Here is a 19945-nt window from a genome sequence, read left to right on the forward strand (position 1 = left end):
TCTAAATCTGAGATTTTTCTGAATAAGCCATAAGATTTTTTGTTTAAAAAAAACTCGAGTATCCAAACAAATGCATGTTTTTTAATTCTTTCGGTGAACTTTTGGCTAATTCATTCTAGCGTTCAACGAAAAATCGTTCAATAATTAAATTATGACGGTATTTGATCGCGAGTTTCAAAATTGCCACAAAAATCTGACTCACGTGTATGGTACACTTCAGTGCACATTTGCTTGATGACGAAACTTGTGCGCCAGTTTTCTTGCAACGTGTATTTGAAAGTAAACTGTTTTTTCTCAAATAAAATCTTTTTTAAATAAAGCTTTGTTGCAAAATTCAGGATAAAAACAACTTAGAATGTCGTTATAGCGCTAAAAATGAAATAAATTGCCAATACAGACAGCCATACCTGTGCAAACAAATCGCCCAACAGAAACCAAGGTGTATAGAGAGCGATTTCGGTTTCGAGCACCGGCTGACAGGCGGCGCATATTTCGGGCAGATATGCTGCTTGCTCGATATGGTAATGTTTGTTGTTTTTTTCTCTTCTCTCGGTCAACAGCACAGAAGCGTACGAGCATAAACTAAAAACTGTGCAATAACTGTGTAGGTAAAGTGTGCGGTGCTTCTAAAGTGAGTGAAATTATCGAAACGCTAACAATTCGTGCGGTCAAAAGCACGTGTATCGTGTTGCGCTGCCTGGTGAGTGGCGAGTTGTTGGAGGAGTGCAGAAAGCAAAACAATTCCTGTTTGTGCCTGTTTTGCAACCCATCGTAGCATGCCTGTGCCGATGCAGAACAGTGCAGTGAAGTTGTTGAATGTAGCAAAAGTGTAGGAAAAAGGGGATGAGTAGGGCGGTGCTTAAAAGATAATCCACGGCAAGGGTAATGAATTAAATCAGAAAAAAGCTTCATAGTTAATGTAGATAAGACAACATTGATTGAAGATAAGAGGGAAAAAGAAACAAAACAAACCAATTGATCGGGCTGTATGTGTGTGTGTCTATGCTGTGGAATGGATTGGTGTAAAATTGTGACTCCAAAATTGAATGCGGCATTTTCAGTGCGGGGTCAATGAAAAGTGAGTTGTTTCTACGAAAAATACACAGCCAAAAGTGCATCAAACATCGAACGCGCGACGCTTCTTTCCTCATCTTGATTGACGGGGTATGTACACTTAATTTAAGGTTCAAATGAATGTTGCTTTTTCCCTACCTCTCTACCAGGGCCCCATCACTGCATTAGACAGCTGTACAACCGGGATGCAATAAACAAAAAACCTGATAGCATAAATTTCCGCATAAAACAACATTCAGTACGCAAAGAAAAGGGGGAAATGTGTGTGAGCATACGTTTCCAAAAAAAAGGGAAAATAAAAACGCACCGGATACGTTCGTGCCTCGTGCGCTGCTACAATTAAACGTTCCTCTTTTCTACTTCCCCTCTTTTCCGCCGACTGCATCTCCGACGAATGCACTTTGTTTAAAATTGTTAAATAAATACACCCGAACACCCCTACCCCCCAAAAAACACCATTTCCATACCAACGGAATGTGTGTGTGTGTGTGTGTGTGTGTGTGTGTGTGTGTGTGTGTGTGAAAGGTTGGCAAGTTCAAACGAAATGTGGAAATGCATAGGACAGACCTCGCCTCAAACAAGAACGGCAGCTGATGTAAACTTGTTAATCACAGAAATAACACTTTCCTTTGCGTAAACAACCAAAGTCGACGCGGGCGCAACGCAAGCCGCCCAAGCCACGTGTGCGCTCTTCCCGGCTTTTTGGACCGTGGGACCTCCACGGGGTGGGATGCACTTTTTTGGAGAAGAGAAAACTGTTTTCCAAATAAACAGAAACACGCAGAATTGACTAGAATTGAGTTGAGGTTGAGCAGAACGAACGAACGAACGACAGGTGCCACTGGAGAGGGGGGCAGGCAGCGGAGGTGGTGTGCAGTTGGACCCTTCTCGGCCGGTAGAATTGCACTGCAATCGTTTTTGTTGACGTGACGAGAACCTTTTTCTTGGCAACTGCACACGTACACACCCTACTGCGGCCAATTTCCACGCGATTTCATCCATGGGAAGTCGCGATTTTCCCGTAGACGCCTCATTTGCGTTTCGGGCGAAATCCGTTGCTGATTTGGTTGAGCTCTTGCCTGTACAGCACACACACACAGAATGCAGCCCCATCAAGGACGCCGAATGATGTTGATGATGAGTCTCTTGTTATGATGTTAAAAAATTGAACAGAAAAAAGCGACTCGTTCGGGGAACATTTCCTGTCTTCCATTCAATCGTGGTTAATCATCGCATCGCATTAAAGCGTCGCTGGAAACCGGCTGAAACCATGGTGTACCCTTCAATTGTACGATGACGGGGCCGTTTTGAATTGCAGTCTGTGAACTAGTGTTGGTAGATTCAGGTTTCGGAAGATTCGAAGATTCAATCCCTAGAAAGATTCGATCGGATCGGATCCCGTTTGTAGGGTTTGAATCCCTAAAAGATTCCTTTGCGATTGGGATTTGATTACGATTCGGTTGGGATTGGGATTCGTTTGGGATTCGATTGGGATTCTGATTGGGATTGGGGTTGCGATTGCGATTGGGATTCTGATTGCGATTGCGCAGTTTTCAGTCAAAATATAGCAAATGTTCGTGTAATGTAGCATTTAATGAGAAGTTATAGTCACTAAATAATTTTAATATTGAAGAAAGGTTCGCGTCGGAGATCTGTACTAATTATGATGTAAGTACAGCAAAGTTAAATATAATTTGGAGTAAAACAGAATGACCTCTTATTCCAGATTCAACTAATTCACCCCCCCCCCCCCGCCCCTCCCTCTGCTGCAAACTAGAATAAAACGCTATACCACATTGGGATTGGGATTCAATGATTCGAATCCCATCCAGGATTGGGATTCAATAATTCGAATCCCTTCTGAGATTCATTTTTCCCACCACTACTATGAACCCATCCTTTTTGCACATGCATCCTCCTTCCCTCCCTTTTAAAAAGTAAATAAATTGTATGAAAAGGTCTCTTTTGCCTATTGAAGCATCATAATGGAGTATTAAAATGATTAAAAATATAAAATTAAAACAAATCCCATTTATGTGCTATTATTTGTGCCAGTTTTAATGCCCCTATACAGGTATATGTAATACGCTTACGCAGAAGGTAGGGAGGGGGGGGGGGGCACTTTCACTCACAATTAAACACACATCGCTCAAAGCATAATTAATTCATCCGCTTCGGTAACACTTAATTGTGTGACTAACGTTGCTACGGGTAGCGTACATAGAAGTGAGCGAAAAAAAAACAAAAATCAAAAAGCAGATAATAATTTTCCACTGTCAAAAAAGCTTCAATCACACGGGGGGGACGGCTCTGATTGTGACTGACAGAAGCGAGCGGGTATTAAATTTAATTAAATGTTTCGCACACATACATTAAATTGTGCTAAATTAACCAAACGAGATACCAGTTCGATTTTGGCCATGTGGTGGTGGAGCTTTAGGACGCATTTTGTGGGGGAAAGGATGTGGGAGGGATACATACATTTAATACCCAAGCGCTGATAGCCGTCAATATCAATTCCACTGCGGCTAGCTTGCATGTAAATGTTACAAGTACAATATAACACACACAAAAAATCAATGCTGTCCATTGTAAGCGAGCTCATAAAAGCTCATAAAGTGCTCTTGCTATAACACACACACACACACACAACATTCAATTCTCATTTATAAATGAATGTTAGCCTGCACTTGCAAAACAAGAAGGCAGAGATCGGCACCTGTCACGGTGTCGTCTATCGGGCGTTTCGATCGACCACTGCAACACTTCACGCTGATTTATGTGCCTGTGCTGTACGGTATGCACAGATTAGCCACGTTTCCGTGTCCGTGTGATCATGACAAACAACCCCCGAACGCTGGGTCACTCATATTACCCCCCCGTACATGCAGTTTGCGCATTCACGCACAGAGAGCGCACTGGTACTAATCGAATGCGCATTAAAACAGGATAAAAAAAGGTCACCTGGTCGGTGTGTGCGTGTGTATAACGTTTAGCATACGCAAACAAATCAACCAAGATGATGATTACAGGAGGCACCTCCAGAAGCACTAGCATTGGAATGGTTTTTTTTGCAATTGGCGAAGCGATAATGCATCGCTTTTCACGGTGTTTCTAATGCCAAACACTCTCACAGCACAAGTGTTCGATCTCGATCTAAGGAAACCAACGGCACACGATCGGCCCATGTGTGTGATTGGTGACCGGTTTTGTGCCGGGAGTCGACGAGGCAACTGGCGGAAATAACTCGCCGTGCAAAGCTTCGCCCGATCTTCAAGGCGAGCCAGTGAAGATCGTAAGCAAAGCTTGCGGTTGACTCATGGCACTCCGCTGCGGTGTCCACCCGTTGGTGTCTATCAGTACTTTATGGTCGTTTGGTAGTCATTTTGTGTGTGTGTGTCACAACATTGTGCCACAACACGGCGCAGACATTCCACCTTCTTGGCGCATTATCATCATCATCATCGTCATCATTGATCGTCGTCTTCATTGGCACATTATTGATGCGTGGTAGAAAATGTGTCTCATCCCAATCGGAAATACCTTTGCTCTCGGAGTCTATGGAAAATTGTACCGTTTCACAGCGGTGAAGGATAAAATATTGTATCGTGGCCAATCGGACCCCATCGACCGGGCGGCGCGCGGTTTGCGTGGCGAATGATTAATGCATTAATCATCGGCTGGGGTTTGTGGAGTGAGAGGCTGCAGAACGAACGGGATTAAATGTACTTTCGTGCCGTGATCGGTACCGCGCGGAATTGCTTCGTGCCGATCTTAGCCTCGGCCGCGAGAGGGTCGTGGTTTTTGTTGCTGTTGCCCCATGTCCACCGAGATGAGTTGCGCCCCCACCCTCGCACGGGCAGCGTTGCATCACTCCGAGCACAAATGGTGCACGGTATGTGCTGCCAATTTGCTGGTTGGCGTGATGGTTAGGGCCACTGTAGGAGGAGGTGGGAAGGGGAAAAGGCTTTTTGCTGGTATCGTGATTAATTCTAGTTTTTCTCCCACCTTGCCAACAGTTCATTTGAAGCTGCAAGAGCTCCTCCAGTTGTTCCCTTCGGGGGTTCTTCTTTTCTCTCTGTCTCTCTGTGTTGTTACTCTGATGAAGGCTTCTCCAAACAGCTTGAAGTTTTTGTAGTTTTTTGTTAGAGGACGGCAATCAAAATTTTGAGCGGAAATTATGCATATCGGATCGGTTAGTTGAATCTCTTGCAAATGCATTTTTGTCACCGTTTTTGTTGGTACATCGGGGAAGGTCGGATGGTTGGACATCGTAACCGTAGCGAAATCACGACTCCATGATGGGGTTTGCGAGTACGAGCGTTACTTCAGGTGCGATTGCGCGCTGACGGTTGCGATTAGAGGCACTTTTGTGCTACCTTTAGTACCTTAAATTAGACGAGGTTGGGGTTTAGTTGCCATGTAATTTGGTTTTTTTCCTTCTTCGTTGCTGTGCTGTACACTGATCGTTGATGGTCTTATTGGAAGTTCATAATTTCGGCGTCACTTCACGAATGTTTTGGATGTTATTTCGTTCCAATGCTGAAAACCTTAAACGGTAGATTGGGTTAAGGTTTTACCTTTAATTTTAACGCCTAAGATGATAGCCTTGCTGTTGTTATGGAATATTCGTTATTTAAAAGGTCTTATGCATTCTTGGCCGGGTGTGTTTATGTCATGCCTTTGGGATAGGTTTTTTTTGGGAAGTCGTATGAAGTGGTTCTGGGAAGCAAATTTTGAGAGAATGTTCCAAGAAAGCGACACGAGCATAAATGCTTGGTCGTTCATCATTTTAAGTAGGGATTTAGGAAATGTAGGAATTTTGTCTAACCTCGAATCCATAAAATATCTACCCAGCTTTTGAAGTTTTTTTTTGGAGAATGTCATTCAAACATCTTTTGTCAGACCAATTCCAGATACTAAGGACGCAATAGAGTTTCATAGCATTGAGATGTTTGATCTATCAGAAGAAATCATACCTTGTGATTTCTTGTGCATAGCCTTTCAGAATTGTATTCCTTCGATATTGTTTAGAGGCTTTTGCACAACGCTTGTTAGAACATAGAAAGTCTCTGAGGCATAACCACTTTTGTGTCTACAGTTGTGTACTTAACCATCAAAGACTAATACTGAAGGTAATATCAGTAGGTAATATCAGGAATTTCTGAGGACCATAATTGCTTGAACCGGCAAACGCTTCTGCATTCGTTTTATAATGCATATTTGATTGAATTCCTCAAAATCTTTATGTGAAAAGGATGTTCCTGTACTTAATTGCTACCCCAAATACTCCCATTCTTGCTTGCAGATAAACTGATGTGTCTCAGTATCAGTTTGCAACCACTGAATTGAGGTATCATCCACCTCGCAGCGGGAAAATAACTGTTTCAAGCTACAAACTCGAAAATGAAGAAATAATTAAACCCTATTAAATATCTCAGGATCCTCTCCAACTCTTCCGACAGACCTAAAACAAATCCCAGATTTAATTTCATTCAACCAATCAATCTAAATCTCCACAGTCCATTAATACCCAGGGACACCAGATACCTATGGGGCCCGTACTAAACCCTCGTCTTCCTGCCTTTCAACTCCCATAATGTTGATTTCTCTCAGCTCGCTCAGCTGTTGAAGAGATGCGTGCGCCGTACCTCGATAATCCATCGCCATTCGCACAATGGTACTTCTACAGCAACACAGTTCTCCTGTCTGTAACCCAACACCCATCACCGGAGTTCATCAATCCTATCGCAATCCCAGGGAATGCACCCGTACGGAACAATTAGCCTCTCCAAACGATGAAGCGAGCGTGGAGTTTCGTTCGACTCGTTCCGCTCGTCGTCGATGAAGAGACTCGGTGTCACTCGATACACAGATACAGGGCGCACGGTGTGCAAATGCAAGTGCCCTAGCAACCGAGTAGTGACGGGATTTGGCTCCGAAGATGTTCTTCGTACTAGAGAAAAGCCACTCCGCTTGCTTGAAGAATGCCCCCGTTTTTTTTTTGAAGACTAACAAACGCCGCGCTGGGATGAGCTTTCGAGGCGCGGAAATGGTTTGTGGGCCAACCGTTTTCGTTTCAGCGCTCCCGCGGGTTTCCCCTTCTCGGTGTTCATTACACAAACAAAAGTGGCTAAGTAATTTTCTCCACACTCCACACATTTCCTTTCCATGCAGAAGGTGGAACGCGTCTTCGCTGCTTTTTCCGCTAACCTTGATTGCGCCCTGTGCAACCGCGGGCGCAGGTCACGTATCGCCGTACCACACGCGCACACATGCATACGAAATAAAATCCAAAATCAGGCCACTGCACATGCACATAGCAGCAGCAGCAGCAGCACGGGATGGTGAGACCACCAGGGCGAATGTAACGCTCATCCCGGAAGGTAGAAGACACAGATTGGAGCAACAAGGTTCACCGTTCTTTGCTAGCTTCCTTGCTCCTGCACACGTGAAAAGGGAGGACGTAAAATTGGACGAGAAAAATCCATTCTCGCAAGCGTCATTTATCCATCATTTGCTCTGGGGTGGTGGTCCTGGTTGACGGTCGATGGGGCAGCCTCTCCTTTATTCTTTTATGGCGACCACGTCCTTAGAACGTGTTACGCAAAAGCTAGTAAAGCGCGAAGTGATTCAGGCGCGCGTACAAAAGCGCACCGAGAAGAGAACGCTCTTGTCTTGCCTGGCCACTACCACTACCATCCCCCCCCCCCTCCATAAGGGGGGTGGGAGATGCGCTAGATCAAGCCTATATGGGTGCCGATATCAATAGCTGGCCGGGAGGAAGAGACGGTTGTTTGCACGTACCCAGCCTGGCGTCACCTTCACCGCTGCTGCACGGTGCTCACGCTTTGTCTGCTGCATGCCATGTGATTGGGCATATTCACTAGCCTCGAACGAATATGCATCGTTCGACGTGCCTGTGTCGTATGAAAGAAAGAGAGAGAGAGAGAGAGAGAGAGAGAGAGAGAGAGAGAGAGAGAGAAAGAGAGAGCTAGAAAGAATCGTGTCCTCCTCACGGTTGCATCGAAGTGCGCACATAAGACAAAGTAAACGAAATGCAATCGATTCATAATCCGCGAAAAGTTGCCGCTTCCGATGCGCTGTGGAGGAAGCGAGCTCGGTCGGTCGTTTCGGTTCGCCGTGCGGTTTGCGTGGCCGGCACAGTGCGCAGTGGGAAAGGTGGTTTCGGAATTGAAATCGACCCGCCTAGATAAAAATGGCGAGGTAAGGTAGCAAAGAAATAAACCGGAAAACCGGTGTAGATCGTTTGCGGGGCTTTAAAGCTCCCGTGGGATCTGCGGTGGTGTTGCTGGAGGGAGGGGTGAAAGGGGAGAAATAAACGGGAATAGAAGAACATGTGAATTACCGAACCGATGCTCTAGCAAATAGCGAAGAATCGTTCAGCTTCAAGAAAATGGTTTGTGTGGTTTTTTATTTGGTGCGCTTTATATCCAAGCCTCAATTCTCAACCGCATCCGTTTGAACAATCTTATGCTTGATTGTTGGTTTGTCAATAATATTTGTTAACATTGTATGGTTTGCTGGCTTTGCACACGACGAATTGTGTGGATTTTGAATCCTGCTTCTAGGTTGATAGAATCAAAGTACGGGAGTGGCATATATTTTCAAGTTCACATTGAAAATGCATCATCCAATGCTTCAGGATGAAGTAGCGACTCAGTTTTGTGCAAATTAGTGGAATTGAGCGTTAGTGACTCTACAATTGACACATTTAGTTGCTCTTTGTAGTGACCTAGGACTCACTTTTTGACATTTAACTCACACACTCACTCATTTATTTTAACCCGATGGTGTCGATTAGTGGCTGAATCTTTCCAATAATTCACGTTATTGAACACTCCTTGCATACTAGTGCCTCACTCTTTTGTGACACATCTCACTTGAAGTCTTCGTGTGATTTAACTCAGTCTTTGTGCTAACTAGTGACTGATCACTCTTTTGTGTTTAAACTCACTGTGGTTGCCAACATGCAATTTGCTGTTTTGTCATTCAGAGTCTCGTTCTGAGTGAGTCACTAGTCGGCTCATAACACATAAGATTGTGCAGTTTAATTTCAGAATTGTATGCAAACATGCCACATTATATTTACGACGTTAAGCTGGAAATCGTCGTAACAAAACCTTTGACAACAGATTAAAAGTCTTATTCATTTACCAAGAAGGCGAGAGTTCATCTCAGAAGTGATGAGTGCTGACCAGCTGACTTGCCAACTAATGTGTTCAAATATTCCAAATTCTGCATCTTAATTTTATTGACAGCAGCACAGCACTTAAGGTCGCGGGGCCACGGGGCTTTCTCAAGCTGAGAAAACGTTCTCAAGCACTCATTTAAGTTTCTCAAGCACTCAAAACTTGTTCTCAGACTCAAGCCCGTGGTCGTCGTCAGTTTTTCTCACCCTGAGAGACTGATATAGACACTCAAGCTTTATTTAGAGCTTCAAATAGAAAAACAGTTTTTAATCGCATATTTTTTTAACGTTTTCAATTATAAACATTGAATACATTTTCCAAAGTGATTTCCGATAAACAAATAGCACAATTCTCCATATTTCAGTTAGCCGATCGCTGCATCGTCAACTTTCTCAAAGATTCTTAAAGATTCTCAAAACCGATTTTGTTCCGATTCGACAAACGCTGAGAACGAGGTTTTCTCAAAAGCACTCATGAGTGGTTGAGAAAATGAGCGTTGAGAATCCCCATGGCCCCGCGGCCTAAGGGATCCGACCATCATCGATCGCTTGATCGGGTGCGGATGAGAAGCGAACTCATGACGAGTTTGTTGCTCGGTCGTACGACTTGATGATTTTACCACGCGGCCGACATATCGGGACGGGCATTGAAAGTGAACCAGTATCTCTAACTTTCTGCCCAATTTCAAATAATTGGATTAATGTTTAATGTGCCCAAAATTGAAGCAAAACGACAACGGAACTAGGTTAAATGTTTTTATATGTTAAACACACTAGATGCAACACTTGTTCAGTGCAGTTGATGCAGCAGTTTTTAAATGTTCTCAACACCACACCGTTATTGATACAACTTTTTTTTAACTATTTACTACCCACAAAGCCCCATTTTCGTGCACCGTGCGCCAAAGTGGATCAGCGCGAAAAATCAACAAATACGCTTAAAGTGCTGTAACAAGGTCTTAGCAAGCCGGGGGTCGCCTGCAACACCTAGGTCACATGCTTCCCTCCCTCGCTATATCGAACTCGGTATTTATTTATTGCCACCCTCCAACCCGACTCCGCAGGCCGCCGAATCCATTTTCGTTTGCAAAAAACAGCCGTGCCAAAGCCTTACAGCATATTACGCGATTCCGCGATCGACTTTAAGCGCAGCCACAAACTTTGCACACCTTCCCTTAGCCAGTTGGAGCGCCCCTCCGACCTTGCAGCGCAGCGTTACAGATGCGCTCAGCGGGATAAAACCGACAAAATGGAACCGTATGATGATGCTGCTGTGCTGTGTGTGTGTGTGATACATGCACCACCCCAATCGACCGATCCGGCACCCAGTGGAAGCACAAATCGCACAGATTGAACGGTGAAACTCATAAGCTCCAATCAAACCATGGTTCCGCTCGCTCGCTCGTTCGCGCCGTTGGTGTTTCCTTTCCGTTTTTTCCCCAAAGTGTTTCGCCCAGTCCAAGGCGAAAAAAAAGCGGGAACTTCCAACTCTTTCCGTTGACGTGCACCGACCATCGTGCACCGGGCCTCTCCATTTTCGCAATGGTTTCGCAATTTCTTCGCCACGCTCAGCGGACGGGACGGGAGAGGAGGGTGCGTGTTGTATTTCTTATTTTGTCAGCCATTCGCCATCGCGAGAACCAAATCCCTGTGTGTTTTTGCCGTTCGGTGTCGTCGTTGGGCCCGGGCAAATATTGCGACAAGAGCGAACCCACCAACCCGTTGTGCGCACTGCAAGAACTTATTGGTCTCGGAGGCAGCTTGGGGTGGACAGGAGCGGATGTTCACTAATGCGGACGCGGTTTCGGTTGCGCCTGAGCATGGGCTGTGTGGCGGCTTAAAAGGCACTGAAACTAAGTGAAGCTTTCGGTCTGGCCATGCGTCAGGGCGGAACAAAAGAACATGGGGTGCGAAAAAACGCGGGCGTTTTGCGCACCGGGAGAGAGAGATAGAGAGGGTTGAGCGCGAAAACCCGGGCCTGTCTTTCCCATGTATTACTCATATATCACACAATTTATGGGGATTTGCGTTGTGTGGCTCTACGTTCGTCGCCGTATGCTGTGCCGCACTGTGCGCCCTCGTGTGTTGTGTTGAAATGTTTTCCACGCGACATCGGCTCCACCTCCCTCGCCAGATAGTAGTGCATCTGCAAGAAGGCGAATATCATAACACTCTTTTTTACGAGTCGCGTGTTTTTGTTGTTGTTGTGCTCTACCCCCCGGCTCGGGATGTCTTTAGTAGTAGAAGGCAAAACTTGACCACAGACTCTGCGGACTCACTTTGCCAACGGGGCATTGGTGTGCACACATATCAGCCTGGTGGAGAGCAGGCATAGAATTTCATGGACCCGAGGCGGGCATGTTTGGCATTTTTGCGCGTCGGTTTCGAGTGCCGGCGGTGAAAGCTGAGAGACAGAGCGAGAGACTCTGGCGTTCGGTTGGTGACAATTTGTGCACAGCTGGCGTTTGGGATCTCCTTTTTTTTGCTGCTGCTGGTGCCGCCACTGCTGCATCTTGTGTTACGCGACGCTTGATGGTCCAATGATGCACGACCTCGCGGTGTTTGGATTGTCATTTTTCTCGGTATTAGCAGTGAAACGAAGCGACCGGGTGAAACATTAGAACGTTTGTTTGTTGTGCCTTTTTTTGCTTAAAGTTATGTGAGGCTCAGCGTTGTAAATAAGTTGTCTGACACGGATTGCCGATGAATGATCTATTGTGGGTTTTGCGTTGGGACGATCTGGTTGGCTACGTACACTAGAACACATCGTTAATAAAATAGACCGAACTGAGAGTTTGTTTACCTTTGAATTTTAAACTGATATTACTTCGTACGCAAAGTTGGGCACTGACGCAAGGCATTAGTTTTTATATAATTTGGGAGTAGCGAATGCCATTCGTGACCTTTTGTAAGTGAATCAAAATCTTGGTCATTAACTGATGTTATAGACACTAGTTGTCTGTGGGACATCTTGGAAGGATTCAGCGTATCTCGGACATATACACAGATTAAAGAGATATATCCCGAAATTATTGTGTAGCATCTACAGCAACCCGATGCTACGTAGGAATGATGTAGGAAGAGGCTTATTGCTTTCCAAAATTTCAGTAATAGTTCTGAGATTCCAAAAAGTATGCCATATATATCAGAGAAAGCACAAAACCCCTGTTTCAGTAGTCATCTATGCCTCTAAGAAATGGACTCAAATATGTTGTCCAAATATAATAAAACCCTTTCGAATAGGTTCTAGAGGAAGATGCTTCGAAAGGAACTTCCTAGGTTGAGATATGCTGGACGTATCATTTGTCTATCAGAAGACATAGTCTATAAAGTTCTACTAGATTGTCCACAGGGAGTTAGAAGATGTGGCAGGTTCAAGCTTAGGTAATCAGTACCGATAACATCTTCAGGAAATCAATCCTGAGAACTTAATAAAAGTTGTTGAGGTTTTCTCAGGACTTGAGTGACCTAAGTGATCTTGTTCTTATCTTGGAGGTGCCGTCCATCTTGATGTTTAAACTTGCGTTATAGAATCTGTAATTCTACAGACTAGGACCTCGTGTATCGAGATGACATCACATGACCTACTATACTAATTCATAAGTCAACCATTTTTGAAGCACATCATTGCTAATTAAAAACAAAATTCAAACCAAAGCATTTGCTGTGGAATGCTTTCTTTTCGGCAACCCGACACCGAAATGGTGGTTACGAAATCAGAACTGCGCTCTCCACCATGCTAACAAGTGCAGATTTATCGCCGTAATATCAGCTCATATTACACATCGCCCATACACACACTCGCCCATGTTTTTGTGGTGACCTTTTTGCAGACGACGAGTTAACCCGCTCTTGTTCTTTCTTTTTTTTTGTTACTCATTTAGTTTACATAAATAAGACGAGACATGTTCTGTGACAATTGGGGCTTTACGCTGTGTCGTCTTACTAAGCGAACGGTCTCACGCCCGTTTCGGTGTCGCTCTGTTCGACAGACACACACTAACATTAATCAATAGTACGTAAAAGGCTTAAATTGGCTTTAGCTTGTAATCCGGTTGGAAGAAATTGTTTATGGTTTCACTCCGTTTGTCCCCACACACAGGCAAATGACAGTCCCTTATTTAAGCCCGTCCATTTTTAAAAAGCCTCCTCCCCCCACCATCCATTTGCCGACTGTTGGGGCGCGTCTAAAGTGCGAAATGTATTCCCTACCTTCGCTCCCGTGAGCCGGGAGAACGCGTGGCGGAGACTTCCAAAAAAGGACCCCTCGCGGGTAGGAGTCCGTTCTTCATTTGCACCTCGCTCGATCGATCGATTGATCGCGGTGAGCTTTCCCTTTCCATGCGCGACTATGGATCGTTTCGTCATGTCGCCCGTGATCGACCGGGGAACCGTCTTTCACTCCGTCTGCTCCGATGATGTAAGTTTGGGAGTCTCTGCCCCGTTCGTTAAGGGTCCACCGGTCGTGGTACAAATCGTGTCTCGATTACGTTTGTGGCTCTCGTTAGCGTTTTAGCCAGGGCCAGGGCGAAGAATGGACACAACGCGATGCTGCTTTACGGCGCCGCTGACCTTTGCACCGGTGAAGGTCCGAACCGGGGCCAAACCCCTGGGTCTCTGTAGCCTGCAGGTTCGGTTCGTACGGTATGCGGAATGCGTGAGCGCCGGGGCAGCGTTTTATGCAATGGAATACCACGGTCTGCTAACGAAGACTTCGTTAGGACTGGCCAGATCGTGCCAAGTTGCCCCTCTTCCTGAGTCGGTCGTACCTTCGTGCTTCCCAGGCCCACTTGTGGAGTGCCTAGCGTGTAGCGTCGGTCGAACCGTTGCATCCTGGATGCATGCCGACAACTCCATGCTAATCACATCCCCCTTCCTTCAGCCCGGGGATGGTGTGAACTATGGCCATCCGTAGCCCCACTAGAGGGTACCCTTTCTCTACATTGCTCCGGTCACAATCGTAACTCTTCCTCTCGAGTCGGTCGCGGTTCTCTTGGGACATATTTCAGCGTCCGTTTCACAACGCTTTGGGATGGTACCAGCATGTTGTGCGTGTGCCAGAGCGCGCCCGAAGTCACGCCGCGTGTTGGCCAAGGTGTCAGGTTTCGGGCCGTTTGTCGTTACAACGAAATGGACACACTGTGCCGGAGAGTTCGCCGCCTCCCGGTGGGTTTCCGCTTTTTCGCACCGTCTCGGTCGGTCGGTCGGTTGCGCAACTTGGAGTTGTTTATTGTTGTGCACGCGTACTACACGGAGGGACGAGACACACTTTCCCGCCACGGTTGTATGGCCCTTTTTCGGATGGGAGATAGGGAGTAGGTAGAGTTGGTAGATTTCATTAGCTAATTTACCGACCGCGGCATGCGCACGCCGCCACTAATCATCACATGCGGTGCAGTGCGTCGTGCTGCGTTGGTGCATTAGGCAGATCGGCAAAGGGGGATGTGACAGTAAACAATTCACTTTTACTCTCGGATCCCCGGGAACTACCGCTGCGTAGGATTTCCTCCCTTTTCGAGATGTCGGCATGGGGGAAAATATGGAGCATCATTCATTTTGGGGTCATCAACAAAAATTGGAAAATTGGGAAAAGTGTGCCATTGGTGCTATGGAAAATGTAAAAATATGGTGATGCAATTTGCAATACTATAGACATGTTTTAGTGCATTTGAATTAACTGAATTTGAATCTTACTGGTTTATACGATTTTTCTGATAACAGTTTGAAGTTGTCAGTTTTGATCTAATAAAAAGATGTTGCTTATCATACTTTTTCATAAATTCTTTCGTGTAAACGCTTGTTTGTACTAAATTAATACTTTCTCAAATTTGTTTTAACAGACACAATATTCTAATTCTATGACTCCGGTGAAACACGATGTTTTGAAGGATATTGGAGTATTTTTACTTACATCTTCCGCTGGAACTTATTTCTATCCCAAATACTGTCGTTTTTCGAGCGTTTCCTTTTCTCATAATGTTGGTGTAATGCTCTTACTATGTTTTTAAAGTGCGCAGTCGAAGTTGAGTAAACCTGTAAAAACTGAGTTTTGTTGGAATGACAATCAGAAATTGAGAAATTGAGGATTGAATGAATTTGATTGAACCAAGCCTTTGATAAACAGAAAAACAAACTTTGATTTGAACCTCAAACGTCGGTTTTTGTAGCCAAGTAAAAGAGATATGTAAATTTGGGCATTTTTATGAGAAAATATTAGTTTAAGTGACTTATATTACTAAATTTTCGATGCCCCTTTGTAGTTGCATTCCAAAATATTGGTTTTCGACAATTGTGAAAATGAACAACTTTAGCTAACCTGCATTCTGTTTCCGTTTTTTTGTTTGAAAAGATTGATAATACTTTAAATACATTGAAAAAATCGTTTTGAACTATGTTTAACTGTGTTCATAACAAATTTGAGCAAAACATGTTCGAGTCTGCAAAGAATCGATGCCTGTTAATTATTTTTTTCAGGCAAGAATAGTATAGGCTGAAAACATAAGGCTTTTGTATGACGTTTTGAAATGATTCCAATCGCCAACTGTCAAATTCCACATAAAAAAACTGTTACTAGGCACTATGAAGGCACAGGCTTATGAAAGGTACTATCTGTACATTTGCTGTATTTGTTATGACAATTTTCTCCGAGTTTTTACACCCAACTGCTATTTTCGTACTTTAAAGTGTTCCATATTTCAGATCAAATTTCAATACGCTTCAAAAGTCGCACGAAATTCAAATCCAACTTTTCCTGCTCCATCCATCCCCAAATATTGTTTAACATTCATATTCCATCCCGGCCCTTCGTATAAAGCTCCATTTTACAGTGCGGCAGCAGCATTGGCTGCTAACTTTATTTATCTTACGCGAAGAAGAGGACGAGGCGGTAACGATACGCTTTACGGTGGCGGAGCAGCTTGTACGCAGCTTTTCCGACGATCACGAAAGTTTTATTTTCGTTCCCCTTTCCAGTTTTTTTTGGTTGTTGCTCCAGGATCTCTGGTATCGCGTTTGTTTGCTGTCACACATGTGTGCGGCCAACTCTTCGTTTCCCCCGTGCGCTGGTCCTTCCTTTGCTTCGGTTGGCAGTGGGAAAAAGTTTATGACAACCCGATCTCCCGACGCTTTTCGCGTGTGTCCTCCCTGTGCGCTGCTTGGACAAGCGGTGGAAAAGTTCAGCCGTTTCCCTGAACGCCCGAGCTCAACCCCGTAATTGCAGCGCTATTTGCACATCCAGCTAATTACTTTCTGCCCGGTCGGACCAGGGCGCGAGCGTGTGCGCGCGCGCTCGTCACGAGAGGAAATTGTTTTTCTCTGTCGCAAAAAAGGATTTCCAGCGTTCCCTGCCTCGCGCTAGTTTGATCTTTCGGGCGAAGGAGTTATTTCCACTTTCCAACTGCTGCCTCCCCACTCCCTCCTTACCTCGGGAGTAGGGGAGTGTTTCCTTCTGTAAATGGTGCCCTCCAGCACATTCGGGAAACCAAAGCGACACAAGACAAACAAAATCTCGACAAAAGATGAATGCTACCACCAACGGGGGCATTAAAGGATTTGGAAGCGATTTTTTGTTGCTGTTGTTGTTTGAGAAAGAAGCGAAAAAAAGACGAGATTCAAGCGGAGATGAGGGATGAGACACATCCTCTGTCTCTCATCGTTTAGTGAAAACTTTGCAGCTTCATTAACATAACATCCGGAGGAACGGCTGTTTCGTGATTTCTGTGCAGTGGCGTCCTGCGAGGCTTAGCCGAGAGGTTTTGATGTTCACTGTTTGCTCCAAGTCCAGGTCGGAGACAGAGAGACAGAGAGAGAGAGTGGGGGAGCATCCTTATTAGATGATAGACATCCTTTTACGGCCGTATCGTCAAAGGACGGTCTGGACCGGAGGAAGTGGGTATAATAAAGAGCGACCGAGTGAAAGAGAGCTAATGCTGGTGGTCGGTCGGAAGACTTTCATAAATAACCCGCAACGAGCAACCATCACGTACCGACCGTTTGGTGGAGCTTTTATATCCCCCCCTTGTTTCTGCTTTTGATTTGACCTTCAGCTTCGCTGAGTGAAGGCTGTGTTATCATCGCTGTGCCGATTCCTGAAGTCCTTTTCCCGTATCCTGATGGTCCCAGTTCTGACAGCGTGAGGGGTAATGCGCCGGGTGCTAAAATTAACCGCCATAAACCATCGGTCTCCCCGCGTCTCTCTGTGTAGTGTATAGTACTGCTGCAGTCGAGAAATGCATTTAAGCGTAACGATTCGTTCCGAGCGTGTGGTGGAGATGTTGGCGGGACGAGCATTACGGTCAACATTTCGTTGCTTGCTGGAGTTGTCCGTTGTGTGTTTGCATCGTTTCATTTCTGCACTTTCTGGCTCAGCGTGGAGAGCAAACGCTAGCAGTAGCAGCAGCAGCAGCATCAGACAGCCGTCGTCGTCGTCGTCGTCCCCGGCTAAACCGGAAGCAGTGGAAAACGCAAATACTTTTGCCCATTTTTCGCACCGAAAACTCAACCCGTGCGAAGAGATGGAAGGCACGGGCGTGTGCAAAGGTCAGAATGGGTGAATTTTCCTATTTCCAAATGTTGTTTTTGTGTGCAGCCCGCTGTGTGGGGCTAACATGGGGAGAAAAATGGAAAGCCAGCAAGCAACACCACATCACGGACGTTCATTCTGGGAAATGTTGCTCCCCCGAAAGTGGGATCCGCGTTGCAGGGAGAAAGAAAAAAGGACCGAAAAAACCCTCCTAACAACCATCGTAATCCTTTCCGGAGTTCTTGTAAGAGGTGTTCAACCGTGGCAAGAGTATTGTTTTTGGGGGCGAGAGAAGGAAAGCAGCGTTGATGGAGCGCGAGGCGAAAACTTGCCTTCGTGGTAGACAGGAACCTCTTCTTAGCAACAAAAAAACTCACACACTACTCTACTACCAGTTTTCATTTGACCGTGCTGTGGAGGAAATATTCCAAACGGCCGCGCGACTGAGAATGTGCGGTAGGTGGAAAGGGGTTGAGGTGAGCAGCAAAGGACCACAGTGGCATTAGTCAGCGTGTCGAATTCTCCAAAAGTGCTCTCTACCGGGCGAGGCGAGGATCGCCCCAAAAGGATGGAGAGGAACGAAAGCAGATCCTGACCCATAAATCCGTCAGTTTTGTCTTATATCTCATTTGCAAATGGGTTTCCCAGCGGCTCCCAAGTCTCCGCTTTAGTGACCCCACAGTTCCCTTTCGCCGATAGTTGTGTGTGTGTGTGTGTTTCCGGTGGATCCAAGCATTTCTTTGCGCAAAAATGCTGCTCCAAATAGAGGCCGGCGATGGCGGTAGAGGGCGGGAAAAGCCTTTTAAGGGTGGTAAGCATTTCGGCTCACTATTTACGACACAGCAGCAGCAGCAGGCCAGGCAATGCTGGACCAGAAAGGCGGCGGGTGGTCACAACTTTTCGGTGCAGATTTCGTCGGTGCCAGCGAGTTTTACGATTTATACGTGCGGGCAGAAGACGGGCGAGATGATGGTGCTGCAGGAAGGAGGGCTTAATTTGATGTGCCTCGGCAAATTGTGCCTTAAATGCAGAAATGTGTGCTACTCTCTTGGGTTTCGCTGGTTGGGGGTTGGGGTGAGGATAGCACAACGTTAGCCTATACAGAGATTCTGTTGTTTTTGCTCGCTGCATCTATGTGTGTGTGTGGTTTAGCGCGAGCTGTGGCTCGAGTGATAAGGTTTTGGAGTTGGTTTTTAATGTAGATTCACTTTTCAAGATAGGCCTTGTGATCGTTCGACGGAAGGTAATTGTTTCGGTTATTCGGTGTGGCGACGGTGGGGTGACGAACGGTTGGGCTGTGTGGATCGGGAAATACTATTTTGAATTAGATAATTTGTCAGATAGGATGGAGGTGACGACATGCCTTGCTTTCTTCGAGAAAAACCAGAAAAAAGTTATAATGTGTTGATTAGATTGAAGAGTGACGGGGATCTTTTACGGATAATCGATCAGTTCTCGTCTGAGCTGCATCAGAGCAAAGTACATCAAAGATCTTGCCTCATAGATTTTTAATGCTCAATGCTGACCTCTATTTTAATATTACGAAGAATTGCGACTTTAAAGTATTCAAATTACTTCTTCTTCTTCTTCTTCTTCTTTTTTTTTCTTTTTGGCACAACAGCCGATGTCGGTCAAGGCCTGCCTGTACCACTAGTGGGCTTGGCTTCCAGTGTCTTTTTATTACCGTAGCAGGATAGTCAGTCCTACGTATGGGGGCACGGTCTATTCGGGGTTTGAACCCATGACGGGCATGTTGTTAAGTCGTTCGAGTTGACGACTGTACCACCAGACCGGCAATTCAAATTACTTAGGAAATCGAAAACTGTTTGAGTAGTTGAGTAATATTTTAGCTTTCAAATGTTGACTGGATTTTCTTTAGGTACCTTTGGGCCTAATTTTCTTGCAGATCTTTCATCCACAACTAAAGGACTGTAAAACTAGATCTAAAACCATGATTCAGAATTTAGAAATATATATAATTCTACGCTGTTATCACCTCGACACTTTTCTGTCGATATCTCTCTAGGTCCCAATGATATATAATGTGAATTTTATCTTTGTTATGAAACATGGTCATTGTTAGTCAGTTAAACAACCGACATTAAGATTTTTTTTAATGTATCTTACAAGTTGGTCCT

At 45.3% G+C, this 19945-nt stretch overlaps 1 protein-coding gene across 3 annotated transcripts in view; it reads left to right on the top strand.

The window, feature by feature from the left end:
* The first annotated feature begins 514 nt into the window (after nt 1–514).
* LOC120960132 (uncharacterized) overlaps nt 515–19945 on the top strand; it is a 148746-nt gene continuing 129315 nt past the window's right edge. Inside the window, exon 1 of one of the 3 annotated variants that reach the window (XM_049610234.1) lies at nt 515–631. The gene's annotated coding sequence lies outside the window, so the exon portion shown is untranslated. The other 2 variants (XM_049610235.1, XM_040384107.2) reach the window with 2 other exon arrangements.

Source organism: Anopheles coluzzii, chromosome 3 (genome assembly GCF_943734685.1).
Source record: "Anopheles coluzzii chromosome 3, AcolN3, whole genome shotgun sequence".
Taxonomy (NCBI): Eukaryota; Metazoa; Arthropoda; class Insecta; order Diptera; family Culicidae; genus Anopheles; species Anopheles coluzzii.